This window comes from Elephantulus edwardii, unplaced genomic scaffold, assembly GCF_000299155.1.
Source record: "Elephantulus edwardii isolate Elephantulus edwardi_28Jun2011 unplaced genomic scaffold, EleEdw1.0 scaffold00017, whole genome shotgun sequence".
Lineage (NCBI taxonomy): Eukaryota > Metazoa > Chordata > Mammalia > Macroscelidea > Macroscelididae > Elephantulus > Elephantulus edwardii.
Window position 1 is genome coordinate 12,147,001 of NW_006399767.1, and position 21,458 is coordinate 12,168,458.

The window sequence follows — 21,458 nt, forward strand, 5'->3', positions numbered from 1 at the left end:
GCAAAAAAAAAAAAAAAAGAGAGAGAGAGAGAGAGGGAGGAGAGAAGCAAAAAGCAGATCATTTTTTAACACATATGCCAATTAGTAGGCTATGAAAAATTACACATAATATAAATGCCTAGAAAGAAATATTGTTGTCTTAAGGTGTGTGGGCTTCTGGAATACTTTTTTCTGTTTCTCAAATGTTGAGTGATACGCTCCCAGTTCTTCGGTAAATGTTCAGTGTTGGGGAACGAGGAGGGTTGTCAAGGCGAGGTCTTGGATACCCAGTCCTCCCACCCCACCCCCAACACCAGTACCACACACGTGTTCCCTCTCACATTAAAACATGAGGCCTGGGGTGCCGTGGTGGGTTCAGTTCCGTTGCGACAATCTGGAACAATCAGCTCCACCAATGAACTTTTTATGGACTTTCTGACTTTGAAGCTAAGTAATGAGACTTGGCCCCTGACCAGGTCTTGAAATGTTCAAAGTGGTCTCCCCCCTATCAATTAGCTAATCTGAGGCACCCCCGGTGGTAGGTAATTCAGCGGGCAGGGATCAGGGAGGGCTTGGTTCATGGAGGAGGAAGGGAGAGGTAAATGCCCCTCTCCAAAGCCAGGCAAAGATTTTGAAGTCTCCCTCAAACCTGAAGGGGGGGGAGGAACAATCTGAAAGAGAGGGATATGGGGGGAGGGCGGGGAGGAGACAAACTACCCCCTCCTCTTTCTTCTTTTACATTTGAGGGTGAGGAGAGAGAGACAAAGGGCACTTGAAATTCTCCCTTTAGGTTGTTTTATCCTATCTGGTCTTAGGAGTTGTCCTTCTGTTTGAAGGAACAGGCCTGGTCTAGAGCACCCCCTGGCTGAGCAGCTTCAAGTTACTATTCTCACAGGCAAACACAGGCAGGCAGAAAGTACCACGGTCTGTTCTTCAGAAAAGGCCCTGGGAGTTTTCTAGATGTTGGCTGCAAAGGAGCCATCCCTCAGTTCAGAATCCACTGTCACTGAGTTGGTTCTGAAGCGTAGCGACCCCACGTGCTACAGTGAAGAACTGCTCCAAGGGATTTTCTTGGCCACAGTCTTCACAGAAACGCATTGCCACACCTTCCCTCAGGTGCCACTGATGGGCTCTGAAGTGCCAACCTCCAAGTTCACAGTTAAGCACAAACTCTTTGTGTCACCCAAGACTTCCCTTCCAGCCAAGAATTGAAAATTAAAATTATCTTCCTTAGAAAAGAAATCCTTCAACCCCAAGGAGCAAGGTTGGTTTTCCTAAGTTTGGCTTTTGGGGGGGTCTGGTGGACTTTCCTTCATAATTTTTTATAAAAAGTCAAGCTTTCCTGATCCAGAGGGTTTAGAAGTGGGGGAAGGTGATTCTCTGGCCCACCCCAGATAATCATCCTTCACTGTATGTTTTGAATGGGTCTCAGAAATCTTGGAATTTCAGTGGCATTTGGTTTTGATTTTCAAAGGGGAGGGGGGAAAATACTTGTGCCTTAAAGTACTGAGCTCTCTTGGCAGTTCCTGGGCAGCTGGCAATGCTGAGCCCCTTCCTGGCAGGGATGAAGAGATGAGCGGAGTTGGCTGTGGTATGTTTGGAAGTTTCAAACAGTGAAAAGACAGAGAGAGGGGTTTGCAGAAGGGGGGGGCCTGAGCCCGAGCCGGGTACCCAGACCTCCAGATCTGTTCCTCCTCTCTACTATAAATTACAAGCCTGCTTTTTTTAATTTCCTTTCCCAGAACAATGTTATTCATTCACTTCCAAAGTAAACACTGGGCTTAGATACTCAACAGTTTGGGAGAACAAACTGTCCTCGTTGTTAGGGTCTTTACCTGTCAGGGGCTTGATTAAACCCATATATCTTCATGGCAGCCACCGTGGGCTAGAAGGAAAGCATCGGCCCCCAGGTGCCCACAGCGTGAGGGCATGATGGTGTGAGGGTGAGCCTCGGTCCCAGGCCTGGGCATCCTGGGTCTCCCTTGTCTCCCAGGCCAGGCTACAGAAGGGTGTTTGTTTAAGGTCTCAACCTGACTTTGAACCTTGAGGGCAAGGGTGCAGATCAGAGGAAATGCTGAGGGCCTGCAGGGTAACCAACACAGGGGAAGAAGGGAGAGGCGACGTTTGAAGCGCCTTCAATGTGATAGATGTGTGTTCTGGAGGGGAGTTGTTTTGGGAAGAAAGGCAGGCCTTGGGTAGTAAATCATGCAATCGAGTGTCGGTGCTAAGAATATGGAAGCCCATTTCCTTTCTCCTAGGGGAAGGTCGCTTAATTAAGATATCTCAGGGTACTCACTTTTCCTCATAAATTTCAGACGGCTATAAAACTCGTGTCGTGTGTGTGTGTGTGTGTGTGTGTGTGTGTGTGTGTGTGTGCGCACGCGCACACGTGCGCTCAGTGAACAGAGAAGAACACATTCAGAGCTTCATTCAGGTGGCTCCCACAACTGCCCACACCTGGCCTCTGTGCCTCAGTTTCCCCACACTGGAAATGGCAGTAACAGGATTACCTATTACTTTCCAGACTAAAAGTAGACCTCAAGACACCAAGTGGGAAAATATACATCACTCTGATTGTGGAATGGAAGGGGGTCAGAGCCAGAGCCGGAAGGGGAGAAAACTTTCACCCCAATTGTCAGGTTAGGATGGAGTAGACTCGAGCCTCCAGCCCAGGCCCCGATGACAGTTGCAGATGTTGTGAGCAACAGCGTTCATCCTTTCCAGCCCGCCCCAGGGACGTCCCTGGTTCTCTGGTGAGTTTTCCTCGGAAACCCGCAGCTAGAATCTTAAGTTTCCTGATCTCCTTTAAGGAATATTTCATTTCCAAACTACAGCCTGTTTCTCTTCCAGAAGAATTCATTTCCCCCTCCTGGCTTATCTGATTGTGGGTATCTCAGGGAGCAGTGTGTCACCTATCATTTTCCGTTGAAGTGAATATTAGCAGCTGGAGTGCAGGAAAGGGGGGCGTCTTCTAAGGAGCCAGAGATAGCGGAATTGGAGAGGTTGTGGGGAGAAATGCAAGCTAGAGACAGAGGCAGAGAAAAGAAAGAAAGAGCAGTCTGTCCCAGAAAGCGCAGACAGTCAGGTTTATTCATTAGAACCGAAGTGTTCTAGTGTGGGATCCCCCCCTCCCCACCACCGCCCTTGGCAAAGTACTTTAACTCTCACTGAGCCTTTGGCCCTACCAACATCTCAGTGAATGGGTAACACCAGGATTATTTCCCCATGGTGTGGAAAGGAAACTGAGGCAAGGAAAGTGTGTCTTGGGTCACACTTTCAGAAACTGATAAAACCAATCCTTGAACCCACTTCTGTCAGTTTCCAAATGAAGTTCTCACCATATATTGGGTCAACTAGCACCAACAATGCATGCAGAGAGGTGCAACTTATGAAGTCTGGGGTTGTCACTGATGTTAGGGTCGCTCATTAATGATACTGTAAAAAGCCATGTGACAAATGCATGATGTTGCTATGACTTCTGTGGCTCCGGTGCTTTAATCAGGGGTGGACTCATGGTGGTGATTTCCAATGTCTGTGGCCTTTGAGTATCTTCTCAATGCAAGGCCAGGATTGGTCCAGGCAACCTGCCTAGTTCCTTCACACTAGCTCTGTTCCATTGGTGGAGGCGAGAGAGCTCTTGTAAACAAAATCGGACAATATTAATGAATACCTGGGCCTGAAGTGGGCTGTCATGGTGTATTGGTTGCATTTGATCTAAACAGCCCCCCCTACAATCCTACCTAAGTTCTACTTGTGGAGGAAATGAGATCAAATTCAAATACCAGGCTTGTTCGTGACTCTCCTTCTTTCAAAGATGTTACTGTCAATAACAAAAGAGCTAGGGTTCCAAAACATCATAGCTCCTTCACCTTGTTGTTGAACTACCAATTTGTTTTGGATTACCTGTTTTCTCCTCTAATAAACATACATTGCTTGTCCCTTGAGAAGAATGGGAATCCCAGAACAACTGACTGTGCTCATGTGAAACCTATACTTGGACCAGGAGGCAGTTGTCAGAACAGAGCAAGGAAACACTGCATGGTTCAAAATCAGGAAAGGAATTCATCAGTGATGCATCCAATCTCCACACCTTTTTGATCTGTATGCAAAACAGATCATTTTGGAGGCTGAGCTTAATGAGAAAGAATGTGGCATCAGAATTGGAGGAAGACTAGTCAATAACTTGCCCTATGCAGATGACACAACTTTGCTTGCCGAAACTGAGAAAGACCTGAAGCATCTGTTGCAGAAAGTCAAGGACCACAGTCATCAATATGGATTGAAGTTCAACATCAAGAAGACAAAGATTCCCACTACTGTGCAAACTGGCAGCACCATAATAGATGGAGAATATATTGAGATTGTTAACAATTTCAGCTTGCTTGAGTCCACAATCAACAATCTTGTTACCAGCAGTCAGGAAATACAAAAATGAATTTGATTAGGGAAGTCTGCTGCCAGGAACCTCTCCAGAGTGCGGAAGTGCAAAGATGTCAATTTGGAGACTAAGGTGCACCTGATCCAGGCCATGGTCTTCAATTGCTTGCTATGCATCAGAGAGCTGATAAATAAATAAATACATACATACATACACATAAACATACATAAGAAAGAAGAAGAATTGATGCCTTTGAGTTGTGGTGCTAGAGAAGAATATTGAACATATGGACAGCCAAGTGAACAAACAGGTCTGTCCGGGAGAAAGTAAAACCAAGTTGCTCTCTGGAGGCAAAGATTTTGAAGCTCTATCTCACACACTTTGGGCATGTAGCCAGGAGGGACCAGTAAGGGTGGAGGGAGAACACAGGAGAGGAAGAACCTGGATGAAATGGATTGACACAGTGACTATGGCAATGGGGTGCAGGTGTGTTGAAGACAGTGAGATTGGCTCAGGACAGAGTGCAGAACTGTCATAGGGTCACCATTAGTGGCAGACAACTTGAAAATGCCTAACAACAACAACATTTGTATAATGAGTAAAATATTCAAAATATTTTTTAAAGAAAATTCTTATTTGAGACACAAGTGAACACTCCTATCTCTTTTCCTTGCTAAATTTCCTCCAGTACATCACAATAAAATAGATGAAATTTAGGTAGATGAACTCATGAGGTTGATAAAATTTATGCAAACTTCATTCAGACAAACCTCTCTGATATATCACTATTACATGGTTCTCTTAAATGTGTCCCGCCATCCTCTGTGTGTCAGGGAAAGTGACACACAGATAAATAATGTCTGAGTGGTGGCATGCAATTGACAGCGAAGTCTCAGATGTTCCTTTATAGCTTCCACCTCTAGTAAAAGGAGCTGTGGTAAGGAGTTTCGCACTAATGCAAAGGCAGATGATTCAAATCTACCAGCTGCTCTGCAGAAAATGAAACAAAAAACAACCATGCATTTGCCTCCCACACAGTTTCCAACCCTGAAAACCCTCTGGAGGTTCAGCTGGGAGTGGATTCCAACCCATCAATAACCTCAACTACAGCTCTAGGAAGGGCCCCGGGGGCCTAATCGACAGGGCCATGTGCCTTTGGGATTGCAGTGCAGCTTCTTGCCACTAGGCCACCAGAGTTTTCTATCATTCATATTGCGTACAAGTAAACTTTACTGAAGCTAACACAAAAACCATTACCATAATATGTCAACAGAGAACAACCAGAAATTCAAGCATCATTTAGAAGAAGCTGTGTGATGAGGGACAGCATTATTAGCTGATGAATTTTGGCTGAGAAAATACTAGGAAGATGTTTATCTGTGCTTTAAACTTTGCAGATCCTATAAAATTATGGATAGCAGTAAGAATAACAGTAATTTCAGAAAACTTAATTGGGCTCATGTGGAATTTGTATCAAGAGGCAGGTGCTCAAACAGAATAAGGGGAGACTGGATGGTTTAAAATCAGGAAAGGTATGCATCAGGGTTGTTGCCTTTCACCAAACATACGTAGTCAATCTGTCTAATGAGCAAATAATTCAAGAAGTTGGACTATATGAAGAACGATGAGGCATCAGGATTGGAGGGTAGACTCATTAAGAACCTGAGATATGCAGCTAACACAACTTTGCTCCCTGAAACCAAACAGGACTATTAGACTTGTTGAAGAAGAACAAAGATTATAGCTTTCAGTATAGATTGTACCTCCAAAGAAAACAAAAATCCTACCAGCTAGACCAATAAACAGTATCATGATAAACAGATAAAAGACTGAAGGAATCAAGGATTTTGTTTCACCTGGATGCATAATCAACAGGCAAGAAAGCAGCAGACAGACCAAACAGCATATTCCCCTGAGTAAATCCACCACAAAGAGCTTCTGTAGAGAGTTCAAAATCCAAGATGTAATTTTGAGGAACAAAATGCATCTGACCTAAGCCACGGCATTTTCAAGCACCTCATATGTATGTATGCAGAAGCTGGACAATGAATATGGAAAACGGAAGAAGAATTGATGTGTTTGAGTTGTGGTACTGACTACAGAGGGCCAGAACAAAAATATTTGCCTTGGAAGAGGTACAGTCAGAATGCTCCTTAGAAATAAGAATGACTTTTTGAGAAAGCGGCATACTACCTTCCATAGCGGATGCACCATTTTACACTCCCACCAGTAGTAAATAAGGGTTCCAGTTTCTCCACAACCTCGCCAGCATTTGTTGTTTGCTGTTCTGTTGAATTTTGCTCTTGTTACTGGGGTGAGATTATATCTCATAGTTGTTTTGATTTGCATCTCTCTTAGAGCTAGGGATTTTGAACATTTCTTCATGTGTTTATTTGCCATCTGAATGTCTTCTTTTGTGAAGTGTCTGTTCATATTCTGTGTTCATTTTGTGATTGGGTTATTTACCTTTATACCATTTGACCCAGCAATTTCACTACTGGGAATATGCCCTAAAGAAATCAGAACTGCTACGCAAACAGATATATGCACAGCTATGTTTATTGCCACATTGTTCACAACAGCAAAGAGTTAGAAACAACCCAGGTGCCCATCAACAAACAAATGAATAGAGAAGCTGAGGTATATTCACACAAAGGAATAGTATGCAGCATTGAAAAACAAGGAACTCATGTAAGTAAAAAAATGGGTGAGGTTGGAGGACATTATGTTGAGTGAAATATCTCAGTTACAAAAGGACAAATACTGCATAGTGTCACAGTTCTAAAACAGAACTTACATCAGGGTTGGGGGGAAACTAAGAGAAGAGGGGATAAATAATGTACACTGCATTGAAACAGATGAGGGAAAGAACTGCTTAAAGGGAATATATCATTAAGAATTATTTGCATGACAACAGTCTAGAATAAGAGCTGCATAGTAAAGTGGACTGGGGGGCAGGTGGGAGGGAATTGTACAACAATGAAAAAGAAATAAGCAAGAAACCCCTTTGTCTCATGTACTTTGAACATGTTATCAAGAGGAATCAGTGCCTGGAGGATACCATGCTTGGTAAAGTCAAGGTAAGAGAAAAAGAGGAAGACCATCAATGGAAGGGATTGACACTATGGCTGCAAAAATAGGCTCAAATAGTAACAACTGTGAGAAGTAAGCAGGTCTGGACAGTGTTTCATTCTTTTGTACATAGAGTTGCTATTAGTTGAAAATGATTCAACATCTCCTAACAACTCTTAGCTGACTGTACTTTTGGATTTTTATATTGTTGGGGTTTTTATTTTCTGGTGAATATTTTTATTTTCTTGTCCTAAAGTGAACAAATCACATGCACAAATCATATAAAGCCAGGCTTCCTCAGGTATAGCGATATAGGACCAAATTTTAATATACAGAATGGTATCATCCATAACTTACTGAGAGGACCCTTTCGCAATCAAAAAGAAAAAGGAACAATTTAAATGTGACCTCATTTTCATACTAATGGATTATAGAGACAATTGCATTATTCTTTGTGCTGCTATTGTGTGCTGTACAGTCAGAGACGACTCCTAGCTGACCCGCTAACGGGTGTCCAGAGGCAGTCGAATCAAACAGAAGGAAATTGTCCATCCATCAGAGGCAGTTGACTCATAAAGGAGATTATTCAGCTTTCTTTGTTGTTGTTGCAAATGTCTGTTTCCACTCAACAGAAACTCTGTGAATATGGAGTAGAACTATTTCATAGAGTTCTCAAGGCTGTGATCTTTCAAAACTAGGATAACAGATGCCTTTGGGTGGGTTTGAACTGCTGAGCTTTTAGTTAGTAATCCAACACTACACATTGGAGCCATCCCCAGACACTCATTGAATTTCCATATCTCGACAAATTAAATATAGCTATCTATCAATCCTGAAGAGGGTGAAACCAAGCAGCTTCTTGGAGGCTTGGATTCCGAAGCTCCATCTGACATATTTTGGGCATGTTGTAAGGAGGGACCAGTTCTTAGAGAGGAACATCATGCTTAGGGGATGGAGGGACAGCACAAGAGAGGAAGACCCTGGATGAGATGGACTGACTCAGTGACGGGTCATAGGGGTAGGTGTGTCAGAGACGATGAGGTTGGCACAGGATTGTTCAGGGTTCAGAGCTGTTGCACATAGGATCTCTAGGAGTCACAAGCTACTCGATGACATTAACACCACCACTGGGCTAATTATTAGCATCATGACAGATGGAAAAGAGATTAAGATTGTTAGCAATTTCCGCTTGCTCCGTTCTACAATCTCTTGATACCAGCAGTTAGGAAATCAAAAGACAAATTTCATAATGGCAATTTGCAGCCAGGGACCTCACCTAAGTGCTGAAGAGCAAGGATGTCAGTCTAGAGACTAAGGTGTACCTGTTCCAGGCAATGGTCTTCACAACTACTTGCCAGGCATTAGAGAGCTGGACGATGACTAAGGATGATAGAAGAAGAATCAATGCCTTTGATTTGAGGTGCTGGAGAAGAGTTTTGACCATGGACTGCCAAGAGAACTAACAGGTCGTTCCTGGAGGCCAAAACCAAGCTGTTCCTTGGAGACAAGGTTTTTGAGACTCTATCTCATAAACTTTAAGCATGTAGCCAGGAGGGGCCAGTCTTTGGAGAAGGATATCATACTGAGAAGGGTTGAAGGACAGCACAGGTGAGAAAGACCCCGGATGAGAAAGATTGATACAATAGCTGGGGTAATGAGGGTTGGTGTGTCAGAGATTGGCTCCGGATAGAGCAGGGTTCAGAGCTATTGTGCATAGGGTCGCTAAGAGTCACAAGCAACTTGACAGCACATAACAATGACAAAAAAATATAACATAGAAATAATTTTTTAAAAAAGCTTTTTTTTAAAAAAAGGAAGTTGATAGACTTGTTTAAAACTAGGCTACTTTCTCTTAAGCTTGTTGGTTAAATTAAAAGTTTATTTAAATTTTCATAATGTACACACATGCATAGTTGTTAATGCCATACTAAAAGGTTAGAATTAGAACTTGAAAGTTTGTGGTTTCAATTTGGCGGAGGGGTGGGGGGGAGAAGGGGGAAGGGAGGCGTAGGTAAAGGAAATGGGAAAGATCCAGCAGGGGTCTGGAAGGACAGGATAATGGTGGGCATAGTTCAATGATGATTATTTTTATAAAACATAATGAATGGGAATAATTGTATGAAACATAATGTGAATGAAGAGTAGTATTAAAACAATGTATAGGAACTTTGTAAGCAAACCAACATAAAATAATAAATAAAGACATAAATAAATAATTTTTTAAAATGCTTTTGGAGATTTAAGTCTCCCTGTAAGCCCAGCCATTTTTCCAGAGCACAGGTGCCTAGTTGACTCTTCATCCATATTTGTCAGGGACAGGCTGCCTATGACTTCTGTGTTCACACAATTATTAACACTGCCTCCATTTGTGCTCAGAAATGACCCATTTTGGAAGATGAGCATATATTTACCCTACACACAAGTCGGTATGACTTCCCAAGAACTGAAGCACAGATCTCACCATACTGAGTTTGGGGATGCAGCCCCTTTCTAAGCCAAAATGTGAGCAGTATTGTGGGGGTTAGAATCATTCTACGGGCACCACCTTATATGTGCCCAGTCCAGGGCATATTTCATATCCTTCCCAGGGATAGGTATCCTTCAGTGATAAGTAACCCTCAGATATATCCATCCTCACCTCTTGGGCCAATGGTTCTCAAAGTGTGATATCCACACCAGCAGCGTCAGCATTTCCTGAGAACTTGTTATAAATACTCAGCCTCTGGATCCCCCCAGATTTAGGGAACCAGAAACTCTAAAGGCACAGAGAGTAGGACTGACTCAGCAATCTGTGTTTTAACAAGGTCTTGATACCGCATCAGTCAAGATGCAAACCATTGTCCTTCCCTCTCAGAATGCTGGAGCTGACTAGAACTTCTCCAAGCCTGTGCCTTCTCACTTCTACTGTGGAGAAGAAGCAGCTGAGGGCCAATAGAGGCAACTCCACCCCCTAGAGTTACACCGAAATAATCCCTACAGCCTTCCCAGTGTAGCATCCGACTGCCTTTGTCTCTCATAGATTATCAGGTCACTAAGTTAACTAATAACTGTAAGTTCCATTCTCTTCTGGGTCTGCCTGAATTTTCTCATTGTGTGAAACTGAGAGATTTATGCGGATGATCTTATGTGTTATAAATCCTCCCCTGGATAATATCCACATATCCATGGCAGCCTCAATGACGTAGCCCTCACTCAGACAGTAACAAGATGATCACAAAAATTACTTCAAACTAAGAGGTCTTTGTGATGATTATGAAACCCATTTTAGAAGTAAATCCTTAAAATTGAAAAAAGGTGTCAAGACAGAATTTCCAAGCCTTGGCACTACTGACATTTTTTTTCCTCGATAGTTCCTTGTTGCTGGGATGTGCTCCTGTGCACTGTAGAACGTTTTGCAGTCTCCCTGACCATGACCCACTAGACGCCGAAGCATCCTTCTCCCCAGTTATAACACCGAAAACATTTCAAAACATTGCCACGTGACCTCCAAGAGCAAAACCACCCCCAGTAGAGAAGTGGAGACTCTGGAAGACTTCTACACCCTTGGCTTGCATTTTCATCTATTTTCTTCCTGGGTAGGAATCTCCCTCCCTGCTGGCTCTGTTCTCAGGAAGACATGTGCAATGCCTCTGGATTTTTGCCAGCGCTACCTCCACCTCTACCCCCCGACCTTTCATCCAATCCAATTCATAAACAAGGGTTGAGTTATCCTTCCTTTGTTACTGTCTAATTATGTGGCTTTGTACAGTTACTACAGAGCCCTGTCAGTCTAGTGGGTAAGAGGTCATGTTGTCAATCCAAAGACAAGTGGTTTGAATCCAACCAGCTGCTCCTCAAGAGAGAGATAAGCAGACAATCTCCTCTCATGTCATTTACAGCCTCTGAAAATCCACTGGAGGGCCAGCTATGAGTTGGTTCAGAAACAACAATAATGAGTGATACTGTGATGTTGTTGTTTTGTGCCACTGAGTAGCTTAAGACTCACAGAGACCCTCTGTACATCAGCCTTGAACCCTGCTCTGTCTTGAGCCAACTTCATTGTCTCTGACACACTCCCAGTTACACCAGTTACCATGTCAATCCATTTCATCCAGGGTCTGCCTCTCTTGTGCATCTGAGCAAGATGTCCCTCCCCAAGGATTGGTCCCTCCTTGCAACATATGCTGTGATAGATCACTTTTATTCATCTTGTAAGTTTCACCAAATGATTAGTTGAAACCGCACACATCAGGTACTTATAAGGGTGATTAAAAACAGTCTAATAATTAAAATAAGACATTTGGCATCCTTGTAGGAATGAGACTATGCAAACACTAACAAGGGGGTTGATCAGTGTTGCCATTCATTCTAGAGCTGGGGCAAGAAACCTCACTACAACCAAGAAGAAACTCTGAGAACAGAGCACAGCCTCTGGATCCAGGGTCCCTGTGCTGAGAACTTCTAAGACCCAGTAAAGGCACAGCTGTAATACCAGAGACAGTGAGGGACAGTGAGAAGCAGTGGCAACAAATGGCAGCCACAGACACAGCAGAACCAGGAGACTGGCTGGAAATGGTAAGATCGATGTCTAAGCCCATGGAGTTAGAACGTTTAATATCTTCTGTTTGGAAGCTTACTTGCAGAGGGAGTTGTTCTTCAATACCTGGTGATCTAGGTTTGCTAACTCACAGTACTAGAGAACTGAGTTCATTTAGGCTGAGGCTTACTATAGAGTAGATCCTACGGGTGCTCACTGATAAAGCTAAAGAGCTTTGTAACACCTGATGGGTGATGGGGCAGAGTGGAGACCAGAAGGTCCCGCAAAGCCAAAGATGTCTGAGGGGCTGAGGGTCAACAGGAGACCTGGCTACAGGGATAGCTAAGAAGCTAATTGACCAAAGAACAGCATTTTAATTCATGCTGATCCTGAATTGTATCCTATTTCCCTAATAAGCATCCTCAACATTAAGAAGATAAAGGTCCTGACCACTAAGCCAATTGACAGTATAATGTAGATTGAGAAAAATATTGAGGCTGTAACAATTTCATTTTGCTCAGATCTGCAATCAAGATTCTTGGCACTGGCAGTCAGAAAATAAAAAACCAAGTTGTTTTGAGAAAGTCAGCCGGCAGGAACCTCTCCAAAGTACTAAAGAGCAACAATATCAGTCTAGAGACTAAGGTGTACCTGGTCCAGATCATGGTCTTCTTAATTGCTTACTATTCATCTGAGAGCTGGATGACAAATAAAGATGGCAGAAGAAGAATAAGTGCCTTTGAGTGGTGGTGCTGCAGAAGAGTACTGAACATTCTATGGACTGCTAGGAGCCTACCAAGTTCTGTCCTGGAGAAAGTGATAACAGGTTGCTCCTTGGAGGCAAAGATTTTGAAACTCCATCTCACATACTTTGGGTACATTGCCAGGAGGGATCACGACTTAGAGAAGGACATCATGCTTAGAAAGTGGAGGGACAATGCAGGAGAGGAAGACCCTGGATGAGACAGATTGATACAATGATGGCAACAATAGGGTCAGGTGTGTCAGAGATAGTGAGGTTGCTCAGGAGAGGGCATGGTTCAGAGCCATTGTTCATAGGGTCACTATGAATCCTCGTCGACTTGACAACACATAACAACAACATATAGCACTGTCTGTGAGTTCTGTGGGGCCAATGCAACAAATCATTGAACTCAAAGAAGTGAAAGAGTGTTGTAGGAGAGACAGATGGTGTCAGAATTAATACAAAGTTTGAAGAGAAGGGTTAGGTCCGACCTCCACTTAATCACAGTGAGACTTAGACTGCTGATGCTGATAATGATTGTCTACTCTCCTTGTGAGGATGGGCATGGAGGTCTGACACGGCTCTGTGCCATTTTACAGGACTAAACGCCTCTGTCTAGTTGACACTCAATTATAGTCACTATGAATGAGCAAATGATGGAGTAACGCCACCATGTGGTGTATTATACTTTTCTTTTCTTGTCTCCAAATTACACTTTCCTCTTCCACAAAGACAGATTTGCTCATGGAGGATCAGGAGCCCTGAGAGAGGTGCTGTGTGTGTGTGTGTGTGGTTCAGATTTTCCCTGCTGGTGAACAAAGCTGCCTGCTGGCACTGGAGCAGATAAAGTTGGAGGTGACTTCTGAGCTGCTCCCAAGAGCTGAAGAGAACTTGGTTGTGTGAAAAACTTGCCCAGTCTGAGGAAATGGAGGGACCCAGACCACAAACTCCAGACACCAGGGCCAGATTCAAGCCAGGACGCGAGGCCTGGCCTGCACAGAACTGAAGGGTCTGAGTGAACAGCTGGGCATTCCTTATCAAGGAAGCCACCTCATAGGGTTGTCATGGTTTCTGGTTATTCATGGAAGCAAACAAATCTCCATCCTTATGAGAAACTCCCAGACTTTGTCCATTTGAAACTTTTGGTAGAGAAGCCAAGCCCAAAAAACTTACTGTCATCGAATCAATTCTAACTTATAACCACTGATAGGACAGAGCAGAGCAATCTCATGGAGCTTCCAAGACTATGTGGAAGCAGCCTGCCTCGTCTCTCTCCCACAAAGTGGCTGCTAGGTTAGGGCAACTCGACCTTTCAGTTAACAGTGGAATGTTTTACTCAGGACTGACTTAATAACTTCATAAACTTTCAACGTCTTATTGCCATTTTGCCAGACCTGACTCATAACTGAACTTCCAGCAGGTTTTCGGAGGCTGTAAATTGAACAGGAAGAAATTGCCCTTTCTTGTCCTATGGACCAGCTGGTAGATTCAAGCTGCTTACCTTTGGGTTGGCAGCACAACTCCTTAACTGTTAGACCATCAGAGCTCCCTAGTAACTTAAAACTAACTCAAAACAATCCTATGAACTAAATCCTTTAATTATCTCAATCTCAGAGTGGGGGAAACTAAGGCAGAGTGAGGCTAAGGAAACTGGCCACCAGGCCACACATTTAGAGTAGTTAGAGGAGTCCAGCACAGGAAGGGTTAAAGCAGGGTTTAAAGCTATAGGCCCTTGAGTTGAATAAAAGAGGACAGAGCCAATTTTTCTACCATAACAGTAAATTGGCCCCAAATTAAACCAATACCCAGTTCTTATTGCTTCTGCAAAGAATTAATAAAGCATGACATCTTCTGAAATGGGGTAAGGCAGACTGTTCAGAGAGATGTCAGAAAGTTCTGTCCCAGCTTGGAGATGTTCTGCCTTAGTGAGTAAAATGATTTTGCCACAAACACGCAGAGAAGGAAAAGCAGGACAAGCTTTCTTCTCCCTTGCCCGCTCCTGGCTCCACTCACCAGTGTGGCCACCGTGAGGAGACAGGGCTTTGCAGTAGCCGCCTTTCAGGGCGTTAATGGCTGTGGCCTCCCAGAGAACACTCTGGAATATTTTAGGTTTATATTTTGCAGATGGCGTGCCAAGTCATTCCCTCATTCTGCCTATTAGATGGTTAGTTTCCTTTTTCGAGTTAAAGGATTAACTAGAATTATCAGTAATCATAAGCTTCCCCCCAAGGACAGGTCAAAGGAAATTAATGGAAACTGCAGCAATAGGGACGTGGGTTAACTCCACAAAAGTCATTTCTGACTTGTCGTTATCCCTGGCATGGGTGACAAGGGGGTGGAATTAGAGCCATCACTAAATCTCAGGCAGAGCTGACATTCCTACAGGCCCTGGTTCAGAGCGGAGGTTACAGGCAAATAAGCAGAGAAAGGAAGGGAGCTGGGTTAAATATTTCACTGTAGAAAAATTCCCAAAACTTGAAGCTTTTGAAATACCATAGCCTCCTTTAATTTACACATGAAAACACTGATCAAGAGCTGGGCTGGGACTTGCTAAGGGTCACATAGCTAAGTCTCTGCAAAGCTGTGACCCAGGTCCCTGGCCAATACCACCCCACTATGAAACTAGAATATTTTTGTCTGTTGTTAGTCATTGAGCTGATTCTAACCCTTGGCAACCCAATGTGCGCAGAGTGGAAGAACCCCATAGGGCTTTCAAGACTAGGGCTTTTCAGATGTAAATTGCCAGGCAAGGTATCTGTGAATGGGCTCAAGCCCTCAATTTCTCAGCTAGTGGTTGAGGGTTTAACTGTCTGCACCACTGTCATAGGTTGAATTGTGTAATGTGGAAATTATGATTCCCCCCTCCCCGATATGATAAACTAACTAGTCATAAAGGATTAAGGGTGGAATGGCACACTCTTCATTCCATCACCCTGATCTACAAGGGGTATCATCTGTAATGTCTATTTCACAAGGGAGGAGAGTGGGCAGTGAATTGGGGACAGATTATCCCCAAGAAAGAAGACCAGAAGAGGGGTTCGTCCCAGGTCCTTTGCGCTGAGAAGCACCTCCACACAGAGGAAGACTAAGACACTTGGAGATTCCAGGTAACGAAGTCTACAGAAGCTGAAGGAGAAAAAAAGACCTTCCCCCCGCCCCCCAGAAACGACAGCGATTGACACTCTTCCCTAGAGTGGACACCCTGGATTTGGACATCCAGCCTCTTAAACTGTAAGAGAACATGTATCTGTTTGTTAAAACCCTGCACTTGTGGATAACCACACCCTCAGAGTCTCCTAACGTTTGCTCTAGATGAGACTCTAAGCCTCTCAGGTTCTGTTTGTTGAAGTGTAAACTGGAGCATTGGGCCCAGAGCATCAGAGACAAATGTTTTTTTTCCACATATTTATCTCCTGCCCTCAGGTGGCAGTGAAGGCCTTGGAGACTGGGGAAGTGGGGGGAGCATGATGTCCTCATCTTTGCTGCCAAACACCTACCACATGGCCTGACACATGATAGACCCTTAGTAAATGTTCAGGGGGTGGATGCCTCGTCAGATTTTACCCTCCTGAAGCTCAGCACCCATGTGTACTGTCTCAGTGAAGTGTTAGATAAGATGACTGCCTTCCACACGCTGAGTCTGATTGACTTGACTGCAATTAGAACAGGTAAAGGCCCTGGATCCTGGCAATCACTTCAAATACAACAGATGTCAATGGTTAAGTCAGATGGTGAGGATATGGCACATCCAGAGCACTACTCATTACATTAAAAAGCATTCATTCTGGTTTTCTATACTTTTGAGAATTTTTGTAACAAACAGTCAAAAAGTTTAAGAACACAAACTTTCTGCATCAGAAAGCTTATTTCTAAAGCACATGCAAATACATCTGCAGACACATACCTTAAACACTCTATACACACACACATACACACACATAAATGCACAAACAAGGGCATCATACACACAGGCCACAGGTAATAGAGGTAATTCTGTATTTTCAAGACAAAATAACCTGAGCTTTGGCTAAATGAACAGTCCAGGTATACACAGGGAGAAGGTTGAAGCCAGAATTCTCAAAGAACTGCCCACCCTCCACCCTGTAGGGCCAGAAGGAAGCTCCAGGTCCCAGAACACTCACGCTCCTTCCTCAGGCTTCAGGCTTCCCGTAGCTGGTGAACAGCTGTTTGCTATTCTGAGTGGAGAAACCTTTCATAGACTTGACGACGTATTAAATAATTTCTTAATGATGGCTGCGAAGACTTCTTGTTACAGCTACCACATGGACAACAAGTGATGGACCACATTGAACTGGTATCAAATTTATCCAGACTGTGACTAAGCAGACATTCAGTAGAAATTAAACAAAGAAATAGTCTTATTTTTAAGATTTTTTTTCTTCAGACAGAGAAAATATTTATTATAAGAAACATTTTAAAAAAGACTAAAATATTCTAAGCAGTTTTGTTTCCAATGGTGGAAACTTAGGTGAAGTTCCTTTCTTTATATGTTCTAAATTATCTACCATGTAATTCAACTATCTTCCCTATAAAAAGGGAACTCTCACGGCTTAGTGCTAGAGAGTTGGACTGCCAACCCAAAGGCACATGGTTTGAACCCGCTATTTCCTCTAAGGGAGAAAGATATGCAGTCTCCTCCCCTGCAATTTACAACCTCTGAAAATCTGCTGGGAAGTCAGCTATGAGCTGGTTCCAACTCAATAGTACACAACAATAATAACAACCATAGAAGGACTTAGCATTTAGGACCCTCTATCACAAAGGATCACAAGGGCAGCCTAAAAAGGGAAAAGAAAATAATACTTTTTTAATTATTCATTTTAATGAACATTTACAGAGACTTTGGATTTCCATTCATTCATTGTTGCATTTTCTCCCTGTCTACCCCTCTCCCCGAGTTCACTCTTCTGTTTGAAAAGTAAAAGAAAATTCTTTCAAATCCCTCCCCCCACTGAGTACACTCCACTATGCAGCCTTCATTCTGGACTCTTGTCATGACCATAATACCCAATCATATATAGTTTTTAAACAGTTCTCTCCCTCATCTGTTTCAATGCAGTATACATAATTTATCCCATCTTTCTCAGACTCCCCCCAACCCTGATGTCAGTCCCATTCTACAACATTGGCACTATGCAGTATTTGTCCTTTTGTGACTGAGATATTTCAATCAGCATAATATCCTCCAGGGTCACCCATTTTGAATAATATTTCATGAGTTCCTTGTTTTTCAATGCAGTGTAGTATTCCATTGTGTGAACATATCACAGCTAAATACTTTTTATAACCAAGAAAAAATATATGGCTTCTGTTTACAACCATAGATGGATGTATTAAGTGAATTTCAAATTTATTCCTGCTGAGACTTTAATGCTGATTAGAGCAGAGAGGCTAAAGAAGGATCAAGAAGGAGCAGTAAAAAGCTTTCCTAACAAGTCACTTGTATGTGACTTAACGAAAACAAAGTTCCTCACCACTCACCGCAGGGCCAACAGTCAACATTATGAAAAATAAAATGTTGAAGGTGTCAATAATTTCCATTTGCATCAACACCTTTGGTACCAACAGTCTGGAAATCAGGAGACATATTGCCTTAGACAAGCACACAGTCAGGGACCTCTCCAAAACGCTGAAGGTAAAAGATGTGAGTTTGGAGACTAAGTTGTTCCTGATTCAGACCATGGTCTTCTCAGTTACCTGTTAATGCATCAGAGAGCTAGACTGTGAATAAGGATGACAGAAGAAGAAGTGATGCCATTGAGTTGTGGTGCTGGAAAAAAAGTACTGAATATCTCAAAAACTGCCAAAAAAACAAAAAGATATGTCTTGGGAAAAGTGCCGCCAAAGTGCTCCTTGAAGCCAAAGATGGTGAAGCTTTATCTTTATCTTTCATACTTTGGACATGCACCTAGAAAGGATCAGGAAAGGAAGACCCCAATGAGATACACTGACAAGGTGACTTCAGCAATGGGCTCTAGTGTATCAGAGATGAGCAGGACCATAAAGGACAGGGCAGGGTTCAGGTCACCTGTTCATAGGATCTCTATGAGTCATATTGGATAACACCTAACATATTACTTACAAGGAATTCCTAGGCAGTATAAGTGGTTAACACATCTGACTATTAACCAAAAGGTTGATGACTCAAGTTCACCCGAAAGTAGCTTGGTAACAATGTCTAATGATCCACTTCCAGGAAATCAGCCATTGAAAGCTCTGTGGGACACAGTTCCCCTCCAGCACCCATATCTCATCAGAATCAATGTAACAGCAACTGTTTTGTGACTTAAAACAACAAAAATGTATTGTCTCACATTCCTGGGGGCACTAGGCCCAAATTCAGTGTCCTGGTGGGACCATGCTCTCTCCCAAGAATCCAGAGAAATACCTTTTCGTGTGTCTCCCAGCTTCTGGTTACCCCAGAAGCAGTCCTTGGTCTGTAGAGACAGCAATCTAATTTTTCCCCATCTTCACAAGACTACCTTCCCTGGTCATGTCTGTGGTTCTTTTCTAGGGATATTTTTGCATACCTGATCAAGACCACTCAGCTTCTGCAAGTTCTCATGTTAACTCAGGAACATCTTAAAGACTCTATTTCCAAACAAAGTCATATCCACAAGCACCAGGTATTAGGGCTTCCACATATCTTTTAGAGTCATTATTCAGCCCATTGCATCACCTAATACATTAGGTTATTGTTGTTATTAAATGCTACCAAGTACAACTTGTATTGAACGTACAAATAACAGATTTGAATCCTGTCCTATCCTTCAAAATCCTGATCATCTCTGACATACACAGGCCCATTGGTTCACTCCTTGTGTCAATCCAGATGATTGAGGATCTTTCTCTCTTTCACTGACCCACCATCTTTCCAAGTATTATGTCCATTTCCAAGGACTAGCCCCTCCTAACAACATGTCCAAAGTATGAGAGATGAACCTTCACCATCTTTGCCTCCAAGGAACATTCTGGCTCCACATTCTCCAAGACATACCTATTTGTTTTTGTAGTTCACGAAACATTCAATACTATTCTCTAGCAGCTTAACAGAAAGGCATCCCTTCTTCTGTCAACCTTATTTATTGCCCAGCTCTTAAACGCATAACAAATGATTGGAAAGATCTTGGCTTGAGTCAGGTACACTTTAGTCTTCAAACTGTTATCACTGCATCTCAGTATTTGGGAGAAGTCCTTGACAGCAGATTTTTCCAATAAAATACATCTTTTGACTTCTTGTCTGCTGGTGCTTGTTGATTGTGGTTCCAAGTAAGATAAAACTGCTGACCATTTCAATCTTTTCTCCATCTATTATGATGTTGTCTACTGGCTCAGTGGTGAGGATTTTTGCCTTTCTGCTGATGAGATATATAATCTATATTGAATAGTATAGTCTTTGATCTTCTTGAAGTAAGAGTTTCAAGTCTTCCTCGCTTTTAACAAGGAAGGTTTTGGCCATAATCCAGGTTGTTAATGAGTCTTCCTCCAATCCTGATGTCACATTTTTCTTCCTAAAGCCTAGCTTCTCAAACTATTTGCTCAGCAGATAGATTGAATAGTTCGTACAGAATAACATATTACAGCATTCAGCAACTTGAAGGAATACCCTATTTGCCTAATATGTCTAGAACTCAGAGTTTAACTTTATCTTAGGGAAACAGTAGTTGGCAGAAAGACAGTATCTCTTAAGGAAACTCTAGAAGGAGTGATGTTTATTCAAGCTACCAAGTTAAAGAGTGACTTCAGCTTTTGCAATCTGACTGAGGTTTAAAGGGGATACTCATATTTACCTTGGATAGGATTAATTTCCCAAACATTAATGTTTTTACTATATAAGCATGAATACTGGGGACATGCATAAAATAAACGTTAAAAAGCAGGCTATAAAATGCAATATATGCTATGACCACATCTATGAGAAAATGAATACATACTCAAAAGACAAAAACTCAAACTCACTACAGTCAAGTCAGAATTAACTCATATCTAACTTTCCAGTATGTTTCAGAGTCTGTAAATCATAAATCGCATGGTAGGAGATTCTTCAAATATCTCCAATGGGGTGGCTGGTGACTGCGTGAGCGATGCATCTTTGAACCACACCACCGGAGCTCCATAGGCATCTATGAAGGCTCAAAAAAATCAAAACAGTTGTTATGTTGAGGAATTACTGGTAAGCGCTTTCTTTAAAAAAAAATCTTAAAATAATTATTACCTTTTTCTTGTTTTGATTTTTTTTAAACTGTGGTAAATATGTAAGTAACAAAGCTTCTCACCACTGGCCCAATTGGCAGCACCATATTAGATGGAGAAGAGATTGAGGTTGTTAGCAATTACAGCTTTCTCGGATCAACACCAGCAGTCAAGAAATCAAAAGATTAATTGCATTGGGAAAATCAGCTGTCATGGAATGCTCCAGAGTGCTGAAGAGTAACAATGTCAGTCTAGAGACAAAGGTGTGCCTAATCCAGGACATGGTCTTCTCAACTGCTTGTGTTATTCTTCAAAGAGTTGGACAATGACTAAGGATGACAGAAGACTAGATGCCTTTGAGTTGTGGTGCTGGAGAAGAGTCTTGAACATATCATGGACTGCCAAGAAAACAAATAGGTCTGTCTTGGAGAGGATCAACCAAGTCTTTCCTTGGAAGCAAGGATTTTGAAGCTCCACCTCACTTACTTTGGGCATGTGGCCAGGAGAGATCAGTCCTTGGAGAAGGACATCATGCTCAGAAGAGTGGAAGGACA

General features: G+C 42.7%; 1 pseudogene; it reads left to right on the plus strand.

Annotated features, from left to right (window-relative positions):
* Window positions 1-2,658: 2,658 nt before the first annotated feature.
* LOC102858817 overlaps window positions 2,659-21,458 on the plus strand; it is a 34,633-nt pseudogene continuing 15,833 nt past the window's right edge.